This window comes from Elephas maximus, chromosome 18, assembly GCF_024166365.1.
Source record: "Elephas maximus indicus isolate mEleMax1 chromosome 18, mEleMax1 primary haplotype, whole genome shotgun sequence".
NCBI lineage: Eukaryota > Metazoa > Chordata > Mammalia > Proboscidea > Elephantidae > Elephas > Elephas maximus.
This window is the reverse complement of record NC_064836.1, coordinates 69248499-69273366: the sequence shown is the minus strand read 5'-3', so window position 1 is coordinate 69273366 and position 24868 is coordinate 69248499. Positions and strand designations below refer to the sequence as shown.

The following is a 24868-nucleotide window of genomic DNA, read 5'->3' as shown; positions in this document are numbered from 1 at the left end:
CCATTAATAGGTCTTCTGTGAGTTATGGAGTCCCTAGTTCGGTGCAGGAAACCCTGGTGGCATAGTGGTTAAGTGCTATGGCTATGTTTTAGTCACCTAGTGCTGCTGTAACAGAAATACCACAAGTGGATGGCTTTAACAAAGAGAAATTTATTTTCTCATGGTCTAGTAGGCTACGAGTCCAAATTCAGGGTGTCAGCTCCAGGGAGTGGCTTTCTCTCTGTCAGCCCTGGAGGAAAATTCCTTGTCATCAGTCTTCCCCTGGTCGAGGAGCTTCTCAGGAACAGGAACCCCAGGTCCAAAGAACACTCTCTGCTCCTGGTGCTGCTTTCTTGGTGGTATGAGGCCCCTAACTCTCTGCTTGCTTCCTTTTCATCTCTTGAGAGAGAAAAGGTGGTACAGGCCACACCCCAGGGAAACTCCCTTTACATTGGATAAGGGAGGAGACCTGAGTAAGGGTAGTGTTACAATCCCATCCTAATCCTCTTAACATAAAATTACAGTCACAAAATGGAGGACAACCATGCAATACTGGGAATCATGGCCCAGCCAAATTGATACACATTTTCGGGGGGACATAATTCAATCCGTGACAGACTGCTAACCAAAAGGTTGGCAGTTGGAAACCACCAGGTGCTTCTTGGAAGCTCTATGGGGCAGTTGTACTCAGTCCTATAGGGTCACTATGAGTTGAAATGGGCTCGACGACAATGGGCTTGGTTTTGGTTTTGGTTGGTGCAAATGGTTAACACACTTAGCAGCTAACCAAAAGGTTGGAGGCTTGAGTCCATTTAGAGGCACCTCGAAGAAAGGTCTGGTGATCTACTTCCAAAAAACCAGTCATTGAAGACCCTGTGGAGCACAGTTCCACCCTGATACATATGGGGTCACCATGAATTGGAATCGATTTGATGTTAACTGGTTTGGTGTGATTGATCACACCAAGTAGAAATCCGAAACCATGACTGACGTGATTTTTTTTTTTTTTTTTTTAGCAAAGGTTTGTTTGTTTTAGCAAAGGTATCAGAAATCCTAAAATATTAACTTTAAAGTTCTTTGTGACCTATTTTTAGCACAAAAGAGCTCCCTGACTTATTTTTTATAATCTCTACCGTCATAGAACCTTTGCAATTATATTACCCAAATCTTCATTTTATAGGTCTGGAGACTAAGATCTAGAGAAGTTAGGGGTCGAGGTTAAGGTATAATCTAGACTGCCAATCTGAAATTCTTTTAGCCAAATACGAGGAAAGTATAAAATTTTACAATAGCCACTTCTCCTGTTTAGCATTCTTTTTTGAAATTTTTTTCTTATTAAATAAGGGTAACACAGATATCAGGTATTTATGGGGACAATATTAAAATTCTAAAATTCCTAAAAGATTTTATTATTAAATAAAACCAAAAAACAAACAAAAAGACCAGTTATAGTCAAGTTAATTTTGACTCATAGCAACTCTATAGGACAGAGTGGAACTGCCCCATAGGATTTCCAAGGAGCGGCTGGTGGATTCGAACTGCCAACCTTTTGGTTAGCAGCTGAGCTCCTTTTATTAAATAAATACTATTTAAATATATATGCTTTTCAAAAAAAAGTTTTGTTTAATATATTGCAGTGTGATTTTCTTTTTAATGCTTTAGCAAAGTTTTATGTATAAAATTTGCAAATACGTTGAAATGAATGATTGAATTTTTACTTTGGAAAATGGTGGCATGGTATTAATTTTATTGTTGTCGTCGTTAGTTGCTGTCAAGTCAGTTTTGACTGATGAGGACCTCATGTGTGCAGAGTGGAACGGTTCCATAGTGTTTTCAAGACTGTGACCTTTTGGAAGCAGGTTGCCAGGCCTTACTTCCAAGGTGCCCCTGGGTGGGTTTAAACCACAAACCTTTCGTTTAGTAGTCCAGCGATTAACCATTTGTACCAACCAGGGACTCTGGCATTAAATATAAAAAAAAAATAGATGTCTTAAATTTGCAGTTGGTGAAAAGAATGAATTTAATTTCCTCTGTAGTAACCATAATGGCTAACATCCATTGAGCACTTATTACAATGTGTCAGGCCCTGTTCTAAACATTTCTTGTTTATTAATTCATTTAATATATAAATATCTAGAAGAATATAACATCTAATACCTAGAACACAACAGCTGTATGAACACCCAATAAAATAGTTTTTTTTTTAAGTTTTTAAATTAAAAAATGATATGCCTAGTAAGTAAAATGAGGAAAATACAAATACTGTCGGTTTCTAGCAGGGACCCACAACCACTCATATTCCTTTTATTGAAGAAAGGTCTTCCTACTGTTGGAAAGGTCACCATTTTCTACTGACCACACATCTTCAGATTGGAGTGACAGGGATGACCAGTATTGGTGACACGTGGAAAATCTAGTTTGGGAAGTTCTAAAATCTCTTTGTGCTGAATTTATTGTTAATTCAGAGGAAAACAGTGTAAAATATCTCTGGATTTCTGTGAGCTGTGTCATTAAGCATGCATCTATCAACGTTCTCCAAAGGGTGATACTTATATTAAGAGAGGCACCTGAATCCAGAGTTGCCAAATCTATTCTGGGGTGCTATGAGAAGGTAGCAAATGCAAGAGAATACCTTTATTTAGGACTCCTAACTGAGCTCCTGACATTGATACCTACTGTTCCATATTACATAAACATAGAACAGATATAATGGTAAAATTCTAATAAAGAGGGTTTTTTTTTTTTTTTAATTATTAAGAAGTAATATCTTTGGTTTAGCCCAGAAGAGGCTAAAACTGCAGGATTAATATTGGTTTGGGAACAACAGGAGAAAGATTCTGAAATTCTCAGAGCATGTCACAAGGACATGAGTCACAGACGAGAAATCCATAGAACTCATATGCCAGAGGTATTTATAGCTGGAAAATGGAAGAGGAAATAACCATCAGTCTGAATTGAGTTTTCTCAACAATCAGGATTAAATACATAGTAACTGTATAACAAACCAGTTGTGAATTCTCTTCCTTAGAAATTATCTACCTACTAAATTTTGTGTCCTTCTTTAATGGCCCCACCCATGATTAGTGCTTTAGTCATGGTGGAATTTCTATGAGTAATAGAGTCAGTGACTAATCTGAGGAAATTATGTGCAAATGAGACATTGAAAACATCTAATGAGGTCATCCGAGAAGTAGATATAATGGTGAGTGGTTATTTATAGCTACAGGTGAGAACTAATTTTACTGTGAGGCTGATGTCAACTATTTATGTTTGGGTGTGGGTGGTACATGGAATTAATATATTATAATAGTGTAATTAGATCTTTTAAAGATTGCAGTGTTTTGTCTTTTCCAGTAATTTGGAGCAGTTTGTTGCAGATCAAACCTTCCTTTGAGAATTAGAAATACTGGACAAGGTATAAAACCATCTGTTAGAAGGTACTATGGAACTATCTAGGGACCAAGAGCTTTGAGAAGTCAAAATCTCTGAAAGAAGGTGCATTGGACACAGTTTTGGAACTTCTTCAGATCATCCAGGCCCTATCTGTGTCATAGGTTCTCAGACTCTTGCCACGGGCATGAGGTCTTTACTACTCCATTAACAAGCTCTGTATTGCCTCAGCTTTCTAACATGCTGAGTTATAGTCCCAGCATGGAGACTCCATTGTGCCTGATGTAGGCTGAGCTGCTGCAGCTATGGCTCCAGGACCCACCATACTCATAAGTACGAAATCAAATAGTGCCAGTTATGGGATCTGGTTTCCCTTGTGGGTCTAAAAAGTCCAAATGACATAATCTGCAAATGCATGAAAGTTAATGCCTTGTGGGGCAAAATTTTGACCCATGAAAGTCAGGAGGGAGCCATTGGATAATTTCCTCTCATTTTCTTCCTCTGACAGACTATTCTAAGGCATGGTGTTTCTGTACAGCCTGTGTGACTGAGCAGTAAACTGTGTCTCTTCTTGAAGCTGTGGTCAGCTGTAGTAATCCACCAACCTGTTTACTTCTTCTATTTTTCTGCCTCGCTTTCCTTTTCCCTTACTCTTTCTGTCCTGGGGTTACAGCTCCCAGTAACCAATTAACACTTAAACTTTGCCTCAGATATTCTTTTCTAGGAACTTAGGCCAAGACAGAATGAAAGTATAAAGACACGAGACCAATATCTGGCATGATTTTCTTCCTTGATATATTTGCCTATTTGTAAGCAGGAGCCAAGCAGCTGAGAGGCTGAGCAGAGTTTCCAACAGTCTTATACGAGTGGTGGGCAAAAACTGGAATTCAGGCTCATCAAAGAGGAGGGGGACTGGGAAACACCAAGTTTTCAGTTGTAACTACACAAATAATGAAGCCTGGCATCAAATCAACTAATCCATGATTGAACTAAAATGAATTTCCCCTTACCTAACTGGCAAACAAAAGTAAATCCTTATTGGAAGAAGATAATGTTATCTAGATTCTTAAAATATCTCTACACTTTATCATACACACTGTCTGAAAGGCAGTCAATGAAAAATTACTATGGATGCCAGGAGATGAGACCACAGGACTGAAAACCAAGAGTAAAAATATATTATAGAAACGTATTCACAGGAGTTTCAGATATCATAATTATTAAACATGGGCTTTACATAACCAATATTTATACATTCTGGAAATCAGATGACAAAATGAAAAATCTCAGCAGAAATTTGGAAAACATAAAAACTCCTCAAACGGAAATTCTAGAAATGAAGAAGTACAGTACCTAAAATTATAAACTTAATAGAAACATATTAGAAGTAAATGAAGACAACATTAGTAAATTGGACCATAGATTGGAAGAAAATAGCCAGTACAAATCACAGAAAGAAAAGAAAATGGAAAATACAAAAAAAAAAAGGAAGCATAAGAGATATTTAGTAAAAATATCTAACATGTAAATGAAAACCTCCAAAAAATGAGAGATAGTATGAAGCAGAGGCAAAATTTGAAGATAAAAATGACAGAATTTTTAAAAGGTAATGAAAGACATCAAGCCTCAAATTCAGGAAGCACAATAAACTCTATGCAAATTAAATACAAAGAGAAGAATATATAGATGTATTAAATTGAAAATGCTAAAAATTAAAGACAGAGAGAAAATATTAAGACCAGATAGAGGAAAAGGGCATATGACTTTCAAATTGTAGTTAAACTGACGCTTGGGTTCTCAACAAAAGGAAAGGAAGCCACAAACATCAAAATGTTATCTAATGTCAAAGCTAAAAGAAAATAACTGCCTTAGAATATTATACCCAGTAAAAATATCTTTCTAAAGTAAAAGAGAAATAAAGATGTTTTTAGGTGAACAGAAACCGAAAGAATTATTCATCAGCAGACTCACAGTACATAAATACTAATGGGAGTACTTTAGTCAAAAAGTAAATGGTCCCTGATAGGAAGCACAAAGAAACAGGATGAAATTAAGAATAACCCGCCTATTGCCGTCGAGTTGATTCCAACTCATAGCGACCCTACAGGACAGAGTAGAACTGCCCCATAGAGTTTCTAAGGAGCGCCTGGCAAATTTGAACTGCCGATCTCTTGGGTAGCAGCCGTAGCACTTAACCACTAAGCCACCAGGGTTTCCGTCTATAAAGGGTAACAGAAAAAGTAAATATATGGGTAAATATGAAATGTATAAAACAATAATCATATCTGAGAAGATGTAAAACGTATACCAGAGTAAAATCCATGACAACACTAGCACAAAAGGTAAAAGAGTAAATGGTGTTAAAGTGTTCCGTGATTCTTGCATAGTGTGGGAAGTGTTAGAAGTAATCATTTATATCAGATTTGAACAAATCAAGTATATATGTAATAATCTACAAAGTAAAAACAGAAAGAATAGTAAAAATCCATGATTAACCAGCTAATAGAGGTAAAAATAAAATAATCATAAAGTCTAATTAAGCTAAAAAAATGAGAGAGACAAATGCCAAATCTAAACTCCTATCAGTAAGTACATTAAATGTAAACAGGCTGAATATTCCAGTTAAAAGGCAATGATTGTCAGAATGGGTAATAAAAAAAAATGATATGCTGTCACAAGAGACAAATCTTAAATATAAGAATTTAGATTTATTTGATTAATTTACAAAGATTAAAAGGAATATTCCATATCTGTTTATATGAAAACATATAAACCACACACACGTTAAACAAAACGGAGCTGATATATTAAAATCAGACGTAGGTAAAGATATTTACTTAGATTTCAAATGATAAAAGTTTTAGTCTACTAGGGAGATACAACATTCTAAATTCAATTAAACTTAAAACAAAATCTTCAAAATATTTAAAACAAAACTAGACAGAACTGAAAAGACAAGTAGGTATAGGTATATCCACATTCAGAATTGAAAATTTTAATACAAATTTCTCAAAAATTGATGGAGCAAGCAGACAAAATATCAGTAGACATACAGATTTGAACAGTCCAATTAACAAGATTTACTTAATTGACAAAATATGATTTTCACATGCTCATAAAACACTTAAAAACTGACATTATGACGGGCCACAAAGCAAGTCTCAACAAATTTGAAAATATTGAAATTATGCAGAATGTGTTCTCTAACCACAATGGAATTAAGCAAGAAACCAGTAATCAAACAACAATTAAGGTTTTTTTTTTTTTTTATAAAAAAAGGAGACTCAACTGTTACCTCACACCACAGAGAAAAATTAACTTAGAAAGGATTTTAGGCCTAAATGTAAAGGGTAAAAAAAAAACTGTAAGTCTTCCAGAAGAAAATACAGGACTGGAGGCAAAGCCAACATGGTGTCCTAGACAGATGCACTATGCTATCTCTCTGCAGCAAAGACCTAAAAAACTAGGTAAAAACAGATACAAACATTAATCCTGGAATCCTAAGCATCAAATGAAGGGATAAAGACACCATGGCTACAGAACCACATGGGCCCACCACTGGCCTGGGTCCACCCTACTGCCACCTGCCAGCTCCTGCTGTGCCACCATTGTTTTTCTGTCTTTTTTTCCTTTCTCTTCTGTCTTTTCTTTCTCCCTCCCACCTAGCCATGTACATCACCTCCCCTTCTTCACACTGGTACTGTGGTCCACCCTGCCCCCAATTGTTGGTTTCCATGAAGCTGCCATTTTTTTAAATTATTTCTTTTTTTCTGCCTCCCACCTAGCCCTATATACTACCTCCCTCCTTCCCACAAGCCCCGTCACACTGCCACACTGGCATAGCTAGAGAGCCACTGGCCTGTCACCTCCCTGGGTCTACCTTGCCCCCACCTGCCAACTCTGGCCACGTTGCCATTTTTTTCTTTCTCCTAACTAGCCTTGTAAGTCACCTATGATCCCTACCCACCGCAGTGCCATTTTTTCTCTTTTATATCTTTCCTCCTTTTCTTTCTCCCTTCTACCTATCCCAATACACTACTGCCCTCCCCCATCATACTGAGCCCCACTGTGCTGCCGCGGCTAGACTGTCGCTGGCACTCATACCCACTGCCACACCGGGAGCCCACTGCTTATCCCTTCTTGCCTCTCGACCAGCTGCTGAACAGTGGGACGTGAGACCATACCACTCCCCTTCTGAAACCCCTACTCATCTGTGAGCGACTGTGAACACCCCCACATCCCTGGACCAACACCAGGAGGCAAACAACATCTGCCCAGTTCACCCTCAGCTACTTTGCCAAACAAGTGTATAGCAAAGCGGTCTTACCATGCCTGCTGCTGCCCTGCCCACCCAGACAAGGTGATGAGAACTATCATGCCCATAGATGAGCAAGCAGCAAAGCATGCCAGCCTGCCCACCCTGACATATCTAAACAAAACAAAAAAGGGGGATAAAACAAATGAACAAACGATCAATACGTAAAGAAAATAATACCTAAATGTCTCAGAGACAGCAGAAGATATTGAAACATATAAAAAAAAGCAGGACAAGGTGGCTCCAGCAAGTGACCAAAATAAAGAATCAGATAACCTTCTGGTAGAAGAAAAGGCAGTGGAACTACTTGATATGGAATTCAAAGGACTAATATTTAGGGCTGTCCAAGAGATTTAAATAGGAGATCAAGGAAAACATAGCCAAAACCAGGGAAAACACAAAAAAATAGAAGAATTCAGAAAAATATACAAGAACAAAACAACAAAATAAATAATTATAAATTGTACAAAAACAGCAACAGGAAATAAAAAATATTAAAAAAAAAACAAAGTTTTGGAAAAGGATAAGTCAATAGAGGGTTTTAGGAAAAAAATTGAAACAACAGAAGACAGAATTAGTGAGATTGAAAACAAATCCATGGATACTACCTTATTTCAGGAAAAATCAGAGAAAAGAATGATGAAAATCTAAGAATTATGTAGGACACAATCAAGTGCAAAAATTTGCACGTGACTGGAGCTCCAGAACAGGGGTAGAAAATGGAAAACACAGAGAAGATTGTTGAAGATTTGCTGGCAGAAAACTTTCCAAATACCATGAAAGACAAAAAGCTGACCATCCAAGATGCTCAATGAACCCTATATAGGATAGACCCCAAAAGAAAGTCCCCAAGACATATCATAATCACACTTGCCAAAACCAAAGACAAAGAAAGAATCCTGAGAACAGCTTGAGAAAAATGAAAAGCCACTTACAAAGTGGAAACAATAAGACTAAACTGATTACTTGGCAGAAACTATGCAGGCAGGAAGGCAATGGAATGACATACATAAATCCTTGAAAGAAACAAAAATGTCATCCAAGAATAATATGGCCTGCAAAACTTTGTCCCAAATACAATGGCTAAATTAGGACATTCCCAGATAAACAGAAATTAAGGGAATTCATAAGAACCAAACCAAAATTACAAGAAATAGTAAAGGGAGTCCTTTGATTAGAGAACCAACAACATCAGACAACAAGCTGAGTTGAAGCCACAGGACAGCATCAGCCAGATACCAATCTAGGAAAAGAACTCTCATAATAAACAAAGCTAGAAGACTTAAAATGGGGAAACAGAGACATCAATCTGTAAATGACAACAACATCAAAACAATAAAAGGGGGAATAAATAGTTTAGAAATAGAACTTTCAAATGAAGAGGAAGTCAGGATAATATCAAGTAATAAAACACAAATTCAAACTAAGGGAGATAAGCGTAAATTTCAAGGTAACCACAAAGAAAGGTAATAAACCTACTCAACAAAATAAAAAAGAAAAATGTAAAGACTCAGTACATACAAAATCTGTAATTATGAAAGAAAACATAATCCACAAAGGAAAGGAACTGAGCATAGGAAAGTAAGAGGAACAAAGAAAATGCCAGCACCACGAAAAAAAAAATCACAGCAATATGACAGCAATAAACTCAGACCTATCGATAATCACACTAAATGTAAAAGGCTTAACTGCACCTGAAAAGAGACAGAGAGTGGTGAAATGGATAAAAAAATGACCCATCAATATGCTGTCTATAAGAGACACACCTAAGACACAAAGACGTAAATATATTAAAAATCAAACATGGAAAAAATATATATCAAGCAAACAGTAACCAAAAAAGAGCAAGAGTGGCAATACTAATCTCAGAGAAAACAGACTTTAAAGCAAAATCCAGCATAAAAGACAAGGAAGGACATTATATAATGATTAAAGGGACAATCCACCAAGAAGACATAACTTTAATAAATAGCTACACACCCAACAAAAAAGCTCCAAAATATGTAAAACAAATTCTAACATCACTGAAAAGAGAAATAGTTCCACAATAATAGTAGGAGATTTCAACACACCACACTTGGTAAAGAACAGAACATCTGGAAAGAAACTCAACAAAGATACAGAAGATTTAAAGGCCACAACTGACCACCTTGACATTATAGAAAAATCCACCAAATGACAACAAAGTACACAGTCTTTTCCAACACACATGGAAATACTCCAGAATAGACCAAATTTTAGACCACAAAGAAACCCTCAATAAAATACAAAACATCGAAATAATGCAAAGCATCCTCTTTGATCACGACATCATAGAAATAGAAATCAATAAAAGGAAGAGCAAGGGGAAAAAAATCAAATATGTAGAAACTGAATAACACCTTGCTTGAAGACAACTGAGTAATAGAAGACCTAAGAGGGGCAATAAAAAAATGCATAAAATCAAATTAGAATGAAAACACGTACCAAAACCTTTGGGATACAGCAAAGGCAGTGCTCAGATGTCAGTTTATAGCAATAAACACACACATCAAAAAAGAAGAACAGACCAAAATAAAAACATTAGTACTACAACTTGAACAAATAGAAGGAGAACAGCAAAAGGAACTCAAAGGTACCGGAAGAAGAGTAGAGCAGAAATAAATGAAATAGAGAACAGAAAAAAAAAAAAAAAATAGAATCAACAAGACAAAAAGTTGGTTCTTTGAAAAGATCAACAAAATTGACAAACCATTGGCCAAACTGACAAAAGAAAAACAGAAGAGGAAGCAAATAACCTGAATAAGAAATGAGATGGCGATCATTCTGACAGACCCAACTGAATTTAAAGAATAATAGAATACTACAAAAAACTGTACTCCAACAAAATATGAGAACTTAGAGAAAACGGTCAAATTTCTAGAAACACACACTTACCTAAACTGAGGTAAAAAATAAAATAAACAGACCTATAACAAAAGAAGAAATAAAAGAGTTAAAAAAAAAAAAATGCCTTGGCCTGGATTGTTTCACTGGAAAATTCTACCAAACCCTTAGACAAGAGCTCACACCAGTACTACACAAACTATTTCAGAGAAAGGAAAAGGAAGGCTTAACACCTAAATTCATTCTATGAAGCCAGCATAACCCTGATACCAAACCAGGCAAAGACACCACAAAAAAAAAAAAAAAAAAAAAATTACAAATGAATACCTCATGAATATAGATGCAAAAATTTTCAACACAATCCTAGCCTATTAAATTCAGGATCATATCAAAAAAATAACATATCACGACCAAGTAGGATTCATACCAGGTATGCAAGGATGGTTCAGCATTAGAAAATCAATGTAATCCACTACCTAAAAAAAAAAAAAAAATCACACGATCATCTCAACTGACACAGAAAAAACATATGATAAAGTCTAACACCCATTCCTGATTTAAAAGAAAAAAAAACCTCTCAATAAAATAGGAACATAAGGGAAATTCCTCAACATAATAAAGGGCATCTATATAAAACCAAGAGCCAACATCATTCTCAATGGAGAGAGGCTGAAAACATTCCCCCTGAGGACAGGAACAAGGCAAAGATGCCCATTATCACCACTCCTATTTAATGTTTGCTGGAAGTCCTAGTTAGAACAATAAGGCAAGACAAAGAAATAAAAGACATTCAAATTGGAGAGGAAAATTAAAACTATCTCTATATGCAGGTGATACACTACACACAAAGATTCCCAAAAACTCCACTATAAAACCACTGGAACTAAATAGAAAGATTCAGCAGAGTAGCAAGATACAAGATCGACATACAAAAATCAGTTGGATTCCTATACACCAACAAAGAGAACTTCAAAAAGGAAAATCAGGAAAATAATAACCTAAAAAGATTAAATACTTTTTTTAACCAGGCATGTAAAAGACCTGTACAAAGAAAACTACAAAACACTATTGCAAGAAACCAAAAGAGACCTACATAAATGGAAAAGCATACAATTCTCGTGGATAGAAAGACTCAACGTTGTGCAAATGACAATTCTACCCAAAGCGATACATAGATACAATGCATCCCTGATCCAAATACCAATAGCAGTCTTTAAGCAGATGGAAAAAAATAATCAGCAAATTTGTATGGAAAGGAAAGAGGCCCCAGATATGCAAAGCATTATTGAAGAAAAAGAACTAAGTAGGAGGCCTCACACTACCTGACCTCAGAACCTACTATACAGCCACAGTAGACAAAACAGCCTGGTACTGGCCCAACTACAGACACATAGACCAGTGGAACAAAATCAAGACCCCAGATGTAATTTCATCCACCTATATTGAGCTAATCTTTAAAAAAAAAAAAAAAATCTTTGATAGAGGACCAAAATCCATTAAATGGGGAAAAGACATTGTTTTTAACAAATGATGCTGGCAAAACTGGATGTCCATCTGTAAAAAAAATGAAACAGGACCCATACCTCACACCATACACAGAAACTAACTCAAAATGGATCATAGACCTAAAAGTAAAACATAAACGATAAAGATCATGGAAGAAAAAATAGGAACAATGTTAGGGACCCTTACATAGCATAAAAACAATACAAACCATAACCAGTAATGCACAAATACCAGGTACAAGGTAACTGGGAGCTACTAAAAGTTAAACACTTATGCTCATCAAAAGACTTCACCAGAAGAGTAAAAAGAGAACCTACAAACTGGAAAAAATTTTGGCCAGGACATATCCAACAAGGGTCTAATCGCTAAAACCTATAGAACACTTCAACACCTCAGCAACGAAAAGACAAATAATCCAATTAAAAAAGTGGCAAAGATATGAACAGACGTTTCACCAGAGAACATATTCAGGTAGCTAACAGACACGTAAGGAAATGCTCACTGTCATTAACCATAAAACCCACTGCCGTCAAGTCGATTCCAAGTCATAGCGACCCTATAGGACAGAGTAGAACTGCCCCATAGAGTCTCCAAGGAGCGCCTGGTGGATTATCATGGATTGCAGGAAAAAAAAAAAAAAACAAAACTTGGAGAACTTACAGTACCCATTATTAATACTTACCATAATGTAAGTATTACTTTAGACAGCCTATTATTGGCTTACAAATAAACAATTGACCATTAGGACAGAACAGAGAATCAAAACAGACTCACTCATGTATGATGACTTAATGAGACAGGTGGCTCTGCAGAGGTGTGAGGAAAGAATGTTCTTTACAAATCAGTGGTGTTAACTGGATATACACAAGGAGGAAAAAAGTGAGTTCTGACTACTTTTCAATATCATATTTGGAGCCCTGGTGGCACATTGGTTAAGAGCTCAACTACTAACCAAAGGTCAACAGTTCAAATCCGCCAGCCGCTCCCTGGAAACCCTATGGGGCAGTTTTACTGTGTTCTAGAGGGTCTCTGTGAGTCAGAATCAACTCAATGGTAATGGTTTTTTTGTTGTTGTTGTTTTATTAGAAAATAAGTTCCAGGTGGATTTTAGACTTTTTACCAAAGTGTTAAAAAAAATAGCTTCAAAAAGAAAATATAGAAGAATATCATCATGATCTTGGCGCAGGCAGTTATTTCTTAATATGATGAAAACGGAAACCCTGGTGGCATAGTGGTAAGTACTACAGCTGCCAACCAAGAGGTCAGCAGTTCGAATCTGCCAGGCGCTCCTTGGAAACACTGTGGAGCAGTTCTACTCTGTCCTGGAATCGACTTGATGGCAGTGGGTTTGGTTTTTTTTTTTTTTATGATGAAAACACTAACCATAAAGAACAAAACTGACAAATAGTGCTACTATATATATATATATATATATAAACACAATATGAGAACAGCCAAATAAAAAATAGGCAAAAGGATGTTTACATAAGCACTCCACAAAAAGACGTTAACCAAATGGCCAACAAATGTGTGAAAATGTGTTCAACCTCATTAGTATCAGGGAAATGGAAATTAAACCATAATGATATAACAGTACATGCCCCCCAGAGTGGCTAACGTTTGAAAAAAAAAGACAAAGCTAATACCAAGTGTGGAGACACGGAGCCACAGGAAATTTTACATTCTTTGTGGGAGAGAAAAGTGGCACAGCCACTTTAGAAAACTTTCTGGCAGTATTTACTAAAGTTGTACATATCATATATTTGATTCCTAGGCATACTCTCAACAGAAACACATACCCATGAGTACAGATCATCACATTAGTCGTAATAGCCTCGATCTGCAAACAACACAAATGTTCACCGACATAAGGATGAATATAACGCGGTACATTTAAACAATGGAAAACTATTCAACAGTGAACACAAGCAAGCTCCTGTTTCATGCAAAATATGAATGAATTTTATCAACATAATGACCAGTGAAAGCAGATACAAAATGATACATAATGAGTAATTCAATTTGTATTAAGTTAAAAAAAAAAAAAAAACAGGCAAAAGTAAATCATGGTGTTAGAAGTCAGGATAGTGATTACACATAGGGAGGAAGTAATGACCGGGAGATGCCAGCGCAGGAGGGGCTTCCCTGACATTGGTTATATTCTACTTCTTGATCTCATGATGATTATAAGGTGTGTTCATTCTGTGATAATCTGTCTAAACTCTGCACTTATGATGTGCTTTTCTGTATGTTATAGATCAATAAAATTTCTTAAAAAAAATAAAGGAGATCCAAAGAAGCTAATTGTGGCTATAACAGAGGATAAGATGAGAATTTCTTGAAGGTCACGTGTCTTTAAGCATGTATTTCTTTTTTTTAATTTTATTTTATTGGGCTTTAGGTGCAAGTTCAGAGCTAATTAGTTTCTCATTTAAAAATTTATACACAGATTGTTTCATGACATTGGTTGCAATCCCCACAATATATCAGCACTCTCCCCCTTTCCACCCCCAGTTCCCTGTTTCCATTCGTCCAGTTTTCCTGTCCCTTCTTACTGTCTTGTCTTTGCTTTTGGGCAGGTGTAGCCCATTTGGTCTGGTATACTTGATTGGTCTAAGAAGCACATTCCTCATGTGTGTTATTGTTTGTTTTCTAGGCCTGTCTAATTTTTGGCTGAAAGGTGGCGAACTTTGGGAGTAGCTTCAGTTCTGAGTCAAAATGATGTCTGGGGGCCGTAGTCTTGGCAGTTCCTCCAGTCTCTGTCAGACCAGTAAGTCTGCTCTTTTTTTTTTTTTTGTAAATTTGAATTTTGTTCTACATTTTTCTCCCCCTCTGTCTGGGAAGCCTGCATTTATTTTCTTCTTCACCATAACCCGATGAAAATATGCTTAATATCCTTATTTTACAGATGAAAATATTGAGCCTGTGAGGAGGTAAGCAACTTGTCCCAGGACTTACAACTCATTTTTCTGTCTCCAAAGGTTTTGTTTTCTGCACTGCACTATGTTGCTCCTGTAGTTTGCTTCAGAGTTCACAAATTGTCTTGTTGGGCAATATCTCATTTAAATAATCTACTTGGTTGAATCTAATCATGTAAACTGCTGCCCATCAGTTTGCTGTTGTATGGTGGCTTGCATGTTGCTGTGATTCTGGAAGCTATGCCACTAGTATTTCAAATACCAACAGGATTACCTAGGGTAGACAGGCTTCATCAGAGCTTCCAGACTCAGACAGACTAGGAAGACAGGCCTGGTGATCTACTTCTAAAAATTAGCCAGTGAAAACCCTATGGATGACAACAGAATATTATTCCACATAGTGCTGGATGATGAGCCCCTCAGGTGGAAGATACTCCAAATACACAGTGGTCACCACAATGGACTTGAGCATGCCAACCACCATGAAGATGGTGAAGGAACAACAGTGCTTCATTCTGTTGTATGTGGGGTCACCACGAGATGGAACTGACTTGGTAGCAGCTAACAACAACAATCTTGTAAACTCCAAAGAAAGATAATCCAGTTAATATAAATCTGTCTCTGTTTTCCAGATGGTCCTTTGAGTATGCAACTTAATACCCATATCCTGAAGTCTGACTCATAGTGATCATATAGGACAGAACGGAGCTGCCCCATAAGGTTTCCAAGGCTGTAATCTTTGTAGAAGCAGACTGCCATATCCTTCTTCCACCGAGCAGCTGGTGAATTCCAACTCCTGACCTTTAGATTAGCAGCTGATCTCTTAACCACTACTCTACCAGGGCTCTTTAACCAAAAAAAAAAAAAAAAATTTGTTGCTGTCAAATTGATTCTGACTCATAGCAACCCTATAGGACAGAGTAAAACTTCCCCATAGGGTTTCCAAAGAGCAGCTGGTGAATTCAAACTGCTGACCTTTTGGTTAGCAGCCGTAGCTCTTAACCACTGTGCCACCAGGGCTCCTTATTCAACCTAATAGAACTTCTCAGTAATGAGCCTGAGAATCCCTGCTACAGCCCTGTGAATTTAATGTAGCTGAAATGGGAGTAATCAGCATGAATTGCTCCATTCACGCCAAGTAAAAGAAATGTAACACTCTTTGGTTTGATTTAGAAATAAAATCAAAGAATGTTACATTTGAGTGTTATATTGCTCCAACTACCCATCAAGGTTAGAAGAAAATACAGTTTTTGTCTGGCAGAAAATCCAATTTTAGTTATTACGTGGGTGGGTGGGGTTTCTTTTCTATATATCAGGATTCTACAGAAATCCTGGTGCTTTATCAGTATTTTGAGGGTAGACCTCTGATATTTACTCTCTCATGGTCACCGTCAAGATGTTCATTGTCCAGAATAGCATACTCCGTGCCAGCACAATCAGGAACTCTGGTGTGGTGATGCAGGCATCCCCTATGTAAGGTCTGAGCATCTGTACAGTTTGTAGACCCTTTTCTACCACCCCTTTGCCCAAATCCAGGCCACTCCATGCCCCTTTAATCCTGGGAACCCTGACCTTTGCAGACAACCCAAATCCTAGACTCCATACTAGGTTTTCGAAAACAAACCCTTTAACTTCTTTATTGGTGAAAGTGAAGCTCAAGTTCTCAATACTCAAAACCTTGCCAAGCCTCTTTAAAAAAAAGTTCCTAAGCCCACATCTGAAGAAAATACATGCACACACATAGGAGCTCTGTTGGAAGAACCTGAGGGATTTGTAACCAAAACACTTTGGGGAAATTGCAAACATGTTTGGGGCACTGTTTAAGCACTTGTGTATGTGTGTGGGTGTGGAAATTTCCAGCAATTAGGTCATAGGTCTTCTGCCAAAGCAGTAGAATTGTACCTTAATGTATAGTCACAGATTGGTGTGGTTAAATTATCCCTCTAAAGAACAAGGCCATCCTTTGGGATTTCCCAAAAGCCGTGGTTGGGGAGAAGCAGAATTACATACTTGGGGTGGTGATGGCACTTTGGTGAGGCAGGCCATCAGTGTTAGAGGAAGAGCAGAAGTGGAGGTACTGCTTGTGCCAGGGCAGCTCAGTCTGCACCAGAAATGATCCTTGAGTCCATCCATGGACATGCATGGTCACACACTCACACACACACACACACACACACACACAGAAGAAGGAGGTGACGGAGTATCCCCTTAGTTCCAGAATGGCACACAGGCTTAGTGGCAGTGCAATAGGAGTTCCAGGAAAATGGGCTGGGCACTGAAACAATTATTCAATTGTAATTCATAGCCTTAATTGGTTTTCTTATGGTTGGTGTAACCTGGGAAACAAGGCTTGTGTGTATTTGGGTCTATATTAATATAATAGGATTAATAATTGTAGTAATTATACCAGTGAATGAGCCTCAACAACATTCCAACTACTGGGCTAAGTGCTTTATATTCATCATATCAATTATCATCCTGAAAGTAAGTGGCATTAGTCCCATTTTACAGATGAGGTAACTGGGATAAGTGTCAAAGCAGTTCATAAATAACAGAGCTAAAATTTAAATCCAAGTTTAAATTCAAAGCCAGTGTGTTTACCATTACTCCACCTTTATTCTTAACAATACAGGCAATACACATGATGTTATTCCCTCCTTACCACGTGGAATGCACTAGAGACTAGACCGTGGAACTGACATTAGATACGGTGGATTTAAACTTGCTAGGATCAGCTGGCTGTAGAGAATACAAACCCTATGTGAACTGGGAAATATAGAAGTAATTTACTGCCAGCAATGGATTCAGATTTTTAAAAACCTTTTTGGACTTCTTGGACATCTATTTGGATAACAGGCAGAAATTATGATCACTGGGTGAGTATAGTAGCAACAGTTTGCCAATATTTCTCAAACAAATTAAATTTTCTCTCTTTTCTCTTTGTATCAGTCAATTATATTTGTGGTTTTGCCTCATCTCTTAAAAAAAGGGAAATGTTTAAACAGAAGCACTCTGTAAATGTATCGAAAAGCATTGAATTGTTTATTTTAAATGGTTTAATGTCACGAAATGTAAATTATACCTTAACACTGTAAAAACAAACCAAAAAAAGTCCTTCCATATTGAAGAATTATTTATTTATATCTCTGTGTAGCTTCTTCAGTTACATATGTGCATTCATAACATAGTCTATGTTTATTTGTATGGTTCTGCATTCACTTTTCTATGGCTCTGTATAGCCTTATAGACTTATTGTTGGTGCACCTTGGAAGTGAGGATGGTGAGATTGTACCTCAGTTACTTTGGACATGGCAACAGGAAAGACCAATCGCTAGAAAAGGACGTCGTGATTGGTAAAGAAGAGAGTTATTGAAAGCAAGGAAGGCCCTTGGTGAGATGATTTGATACAGTAGCTGAGACAATGTTCTCAAAAACAGCCACAATCATGAAGATGGTAGAAGATCAGGCAACGTTTGTTCTGTTACACATAAGGCTGCTATGAGCTGGAGTTGACTTGATGGCAACTAACAACAACAATGCAGTCTTCTATCTGTATTGTTAATCATTGTATAGATTCCCTCACATCACTTGTGGTTTTTTAATCAGTCTTTATATAACTGCTGTACAATTGCATTGTTTCCAGGGTTTTGCTGATACAAACACTACTGTCTTAAAAAGGTATGTATGATTAGCTTTATTCCTTAAAATGAATTTACAGTGGTGAGATTACTAGAGTAAAAGCTAATACCCTTTTAGGGCTCTTGTTATATATTGCGAGAAATAGCACAATAATTTGAATGCCAGTGAAAATGAGTCAACATGGTGGCTTAGTCAGACACACCACGCTGTCCCTCTCCAGCAAAGACCTGAGAAACCAAGTGCAATAGTTACAGTTGACAGTCCCAGAACCCTGAGCATCAAATGAAAGGATAAGGAATTAGATCAAACACTGACTGGAAGAAGAAGCTGAATGAAAACAATGAAAGAGTAGAGAAATGGAGTGGAGGTGCCCTGCCAGCTGACCCAGCACAGCATGGCCATCTCGAGATAAAGCCAGCAGCAATCCCAGGTGAGGAACATAGGAAGGCAACTTCATGGAACTCCCAATAGGACACAAAGAAACTGTGTAGACATACCTGGAGTAAAGCAAGCCCCATCTACCACCCCCTCCCTGTTCACCCAGTGAGTGGTGGAGAGAAAACACTCCCTGGCTGCCTGCCCCACCCTGCCTTCACCCGCCACCCCACTGAGCAGGCAGAGCGAGTGCTGCCATGCTCTCCAACCACCACCGCACCCCGCACCTCACCTACCCCCCCGCTAAGCAGGCGGAGAGCACCTCTGCAACTGTGAGCATTCCTGCACCACTGGACCAATGACAGACTGTGGCCAGCACCTGCCCAGCATGCCCTCAGCTGTCTCACATGGCCAGTGAACAGTAACGTGCTCACCCTACCTGCTGCAGCTATGCTTAGCTGGAGATAGGTGATGCATGCTCCCGTGACACCAGACAAGCTATTATCAAAGCATGCCTGCCCCACCTGCACCAATATATCAAAACAAAATAGCATAAATAAATAAAATAACACCTTAATGTCTTGGAGACAGCAGAAAATATCAAATCATATAAGGAAATAGGACAGGATGGTTCAAGCAAGTGACCAAAATAAAGAGGCAGAAAACTTTCCTGAGGAAGAAATGGTAATGGAACTACCTGACAAGGAATTCAAAAGACTTATATAGAAAGTCCTCAAACCGATAAGGAAAACATAGAAAAAACCCTAGAAGAATTCGGGAAAATAATACAAGAACAAAAGGCTTAAAATATATAAACAACTATAAACCATACAAAACAACTAGAAATCCAGAAGATAAAACAAATTCAGAAATAGATAACTCTATGGAAGGATGTGAGAGTAGAATTGAAACCCTGGGAGAGAGAATCAATGAAATAGAGGACAAATTCCTTGATACTAACTTGTTTGAGAAACATTCAGAAAAAAAGAACAAAGAAAACCTAAGAATTAAGTGGGATGTTACCAAGAGAAATACCTTACGTGTGATAGGAGTCCCAGAACAGGAGGAGACACAAAAAAGTACAGAGAAAATTTTTGAAGATTTACTGGCAGAAAACTTCCTTAGTATCATGAAAGATGAGAAGGTATCCATTCAAGAAGCTCAATGAGCCATGCACAGGATAGATCCCAAAAGAAAGTCACCAAGACATATCATAGTGAAACTTTCCAAAACCAAAGACAGTGAAAGAATCCCGAGAGTAGCTCAGGAAAAATGAACTGTCACCTACAAAGGGGCACCAATAAGACTAAGCTTGGATTTCTCAGCAGAAACCATGTTGGCAAGAAGGCAATGGGATACCATATATAAAACCCTGAGAGAAAAAAGTCACCAACAGGAATTATATACCCAGAAGAATTATCTCTCAAATACAATGGCAGAAGTAGGACATATCCAGATAAACAGAAACTAAGGGGATTTGTAAAAACCAGACCGACCTTCCAAGAAATATTAAAGGGACACCTTCAGACAAACAGCAACAGCAGACAGCAACCTGCGATTATGACACATGACAGCATCACCCAGATACCAACCAAGATAAAGAATTCTATAAAAAATAAAAGCTATAAAAAATAAAATCTACAAGACTGAAAAAAGGGAACTAGGGATGTCAATCTGTAAACAATTTCAAAATAAAAAAAGGGAATAAATGGTGTAGTTATAGAACTTTTATATGGAGAGGAAGTCAAGGTAATATCAAGATACAACAGACTGTTTTAAAGTTAGGAAGGTAAAAGTATATTTCAAGGTAACCACAAAGAAAATTAATAAACCCACTTTACCAAAATAGAAAAGAAAACCATAAAGACTCAGTAAATGCAAAATCGACAATGAAGGAAATGAAAAGAAACTCTGTGAACAAAAAGAACTCAGTACAGAAAAGTAAGCCAAAGAAACCATCGAATACCACACACACACACAAAAGCACAACAAATTGACAGCACATTGGAGGGGGTGGGGCCAAGATGGTGGGGTAGTCAAATGCTTCCGGTGACCCCTCTTATAAGAAAGACCCCCAAAAAACAAGCGAAACTATTATATATGACAAGTTAGGAGCCCTGAACATCAAAGGCAAAGTTAAGAAATCAGACTGAGTGGTAGGGGGTGGGAGAGACAGTTCAGAAGCGGTGAGGAGTTGCTGGACCTGACTCAGTGGGAACCAGCATGCCTCAGACCTGATCCCCTGATGCGACTGTGGCAGTGCTGGTGGTAGTGTTCGAGACACGGTTTCCTTAGCCAGAGAGACTGAGCAAGCAGCACAGAGACTACTCACACCTCCAGAATCAGCAAAGAACCACGTTCTTGACAAGAGATGAGTGCTTGCGGATCAAAAGCACCCCTGCGTAAGAACTCTCTCCCATTTATCTGATCCCTCCTCCCACTGTCCTAGCCTCCAGACAGGCTTCAATGGCTGTGGATTTCCCTGGGCCTGAGATAGGTCCTGCCACATGCCCCGAGCCATTCTCCCAGCCTTGGAAAAGGAACAAATTAACAAACGGGGAAAAAATAATCTGCCAGCTCCCCTAAGCTGGGAACTCAGTGCAGAAGCAGCTGCTGTCCAGGCACAGTCTACAGACTTTGAAGTCCTCTCACCCTGGCTTGGACCTGTGTGGGCCCATTTCAGCAGCTCGGGCCCATTTCAGCAGCTCGGGCCCATGCTGGCGGGGTGCAATGGGTGTGTGTGCCTGAGGTCTGGCTTCAACTGTTTCAGCTGCACAGTGGAGAGGTGGGTTTTTGATATATGACACCACTCTGCCTATTAAGCAGGGTCCTCACTTATCCACATCGGGGCCTGAGGACTGGTGGCTCCACATATACCACCTATCCACCCATGACAGGAGTTCAAGGATAATTGGTGCCTCCCAGTCCTTACAGACAAAAGCATTGGGTACCCATGGTCCAGCTGCAGAACCCACGCACCTGTGTGCTCTAGGGAACGGAGATATGCTTTCCTCACAGACAACTGGGGGGTGCTTGTCAGCCCCCTGCCTTGCTTAGAGTGTGACCCCCTGCTGCAACTAAATACCAGTGCCTACACCAATCACCCTGCTCCTCTAAGACTGTAGGTGAGAGCCTGTACCACACGCTTGGTGACTGACTACCTGGACACCTGAGCTCAGTCCATATAAGAAAAGTGAATGCAGGCAAGAAGGCAAAGGGATGACATGTATAAAGCCTTGAAGGAAAAAAAAATTGCCAGCCGAGAATCGTATATTCAGCAAAACTGTCTCTCAAATATGAAGGAGAAATTAGGACATTTCCAGATAAACACAAGTTTAGGGAATTTGCAAAAAAACAAACCAAAACTATAATACTAAAGAGAGTCTTCTGGTTAGAAAATCAATGACATCAGATAACAACCTAAGACTAGAACACAGGACAGAGCAAGCAGATATCAACCCAGATAGGGAAATCACAAAAATCAAGATTAAAAAAATACTCAAAACAGGGAAACAGTGATGTCATTATGTAAAAGATGACAACATTAAATTAATAAAGAGGGACTAAGAAATGTAGTCATAGATCTTTCATATGGAGAGGAAAGTCAAGGCGAAATAGAGAGATAAAAGTTTGTTTTAAACTTAGAAAAATAGGGGTAACCACGAAATGACAGCACACTGAATGTAAATGGATTAAATGCACCAGTCAAGAGGCAGAGAGTAATAGAATGAGTAAAAAAGCATGACCCATTGATACATTGTCTACAAGAGACACACTTTAGACACGAAGATATAAATAAGCTAAAAATCAAAGGATGGAAGAAATATATCAAGCAAACAGTAACCAAAAAAGAACAGGAGTGGCAATGTTAATTTCTGACCAAATAGATTTTAAGGCAAAATCTACCACAAAAGACAAGGAAGGGTAGTATCTTTAACACACCACTTTTGATAAAGGACAGAACAACTAGAAAAACTCCACAAAGACACAGAAGATCTAAACATCACAATCAACCAACTTGACCTCACAGACATATACAGAACACTCAACCCAACAGCAACACAGTACACATTCTTCTCCAAGGCACATGAATCATTTTCCAGAATAGACCATATTTTAGGCCATAAAGCAAGTCTCAATAAATCAAAAAACACTGGAATAGTACAAAGTATCTTCCCTGATCACAATGCAATAAAATTAGAAATCAATAATAGAACAAGAAAAAAAATAAAAAACATGGAAACTGAATAACACTTTGCTAAAAACCACTGGGAAATAGTTGAAATTTGAATACCACTAACAACTATGCCACCTTTGAGCTATGGTGTTGGTAAAGAATGTTGAATGGACTGCCAGGAGATTGAACAAATCTGTCTTGGAAGAAGTACAGCAAGAATGCTCCTTAGAAGCGAGGATGGTAAGATTTTGTCTCACATACTTTGAACATATTATCAGGAGGGGCTGGTCCATGGAGAAGGACATCATGCTTGGTAGAGGGTCATTGAAAAAGAGGAAGACGTTGAATTAGGTGGATCGACACAGCGGCTGCAACAATGGGCTCAAGCATAACAGCAATCGTGAGGATAGCACAAGACCGGGCAGTGTTTCGTTCTGGTGCACATAGGGTCGCTGGGAGTTGGAACCGACTACGTGGCACCTAACAACCACAACTATGAGTTCACACACATCTTGCTACTCTTTCCAATCACTTCATTGATTTGACTAAGTATTTGAGGGACTAAGATCCAGGATGTGGTCTATACTTTTCGAAACGTTCAGTTAGTAGTCCTTGTTTCTCCCCTGAATACTAAGAAGAAGGTTTCTGGAAGTAAATGTTTTAAACAGGAAGTATTGCTAACTCTCAGCTAAACTAAAACAAAACACAATTTTATAGCCCTTTTAGCTCTTAAAAAATAATATAAATAATAACGAGCTGCTTTTCTTACCTTTTCTCTTACTTTTTCCCTGGTGTGTAGCACAATTCTCTCTTTCTTTGTCTTCATAAAGTTGTTTATAGCTTCTCCAGGCAGTTAAAACAATACGGAAGCCTTTACAGCCTTTTAAAAGCCTTTAGAGGTAAAAGTTTATCCCATTTCCTAAATAAGGGCATGAATGGTGTAGAATGTTGGTACGAATGCTCACCCATGTTTGTTAATCAGCTGCTACCTTCATTTTATATATTTAAATAAGAATTAACTGAAAAATAGGGAGAAAATGAATGTGACTTTTGCCTTAAGCACAAAGGTAAATTGTGGCAATCAGATTATAAGAAACTTGAAAGCCAAAGCTATGCCTTATTCTTATCTTTGCATTTTTCATAGTTGCAACACTCTGTATGGCACGCAGTAGGTGATTAATAACTTTTCAGTTCTAGATAAATTCCCAGGTTCCTGATCAGAGGAAAAAAAATTCAGGCATGGAATTTTTTTTTTTTTTTATACACAGTAAAAATAAGCATCTGCCACCAAGGTGTAAATTGGAAGGAAAAGGAAAATGATAGCATTTATCACCCAACAACAATAATCCATTAAGCAATTACTAGCTTCTTCGATATTCATTATAATTGTAGGGGGCAGTGGTGGTTCCGTGGGAGAATTCTCATCTTCCATGTGGGAGACCCTGGTCTGATTCCCAGTCAGTTCATCTCAAGTGCAGCCACCCTTCCGTCAGTGGAGGCTTACATGGTTCTATGACGCTGAGCAGGTTTCAGCAAAGCTTCAAGACTGACAGACTAGGAAGAAAGGCCTGGCAATAAGCTTCTTAAAAACCAGCCTTTGAAAATGTTGATCACAAAAGTCTGATCTTGTTGTACATGGAGTCACCATGAGTCAGGGACTGATTCAATGGCAGCTAACAACAGTAGTTCTTAGAGGTCCTACAT

General features: G+C 38.1%; 1 long non-coding RNA gene across 1 annotated transcript in view; it reads left to right on the top strand.

Moving 5' to 3' along the window:
• The window catches only part of LOC126061673 (uncharacterized), a 64441-nt gene that overhangs the window by 2325 nt on the left and 37248 nt on the right, over positions 1 to 24868 (top strand). Inside the window, exon 2 of the long non-coding RNA XR_007513865.1 lies at positions 14712 to 14825. This is a non-coding gene — a long non-coding RNA (uncharacterized LOC126061673). The remainder of the gene's footprint in view (positions 1 to 14711; positions 14826 to 24868) is intronic.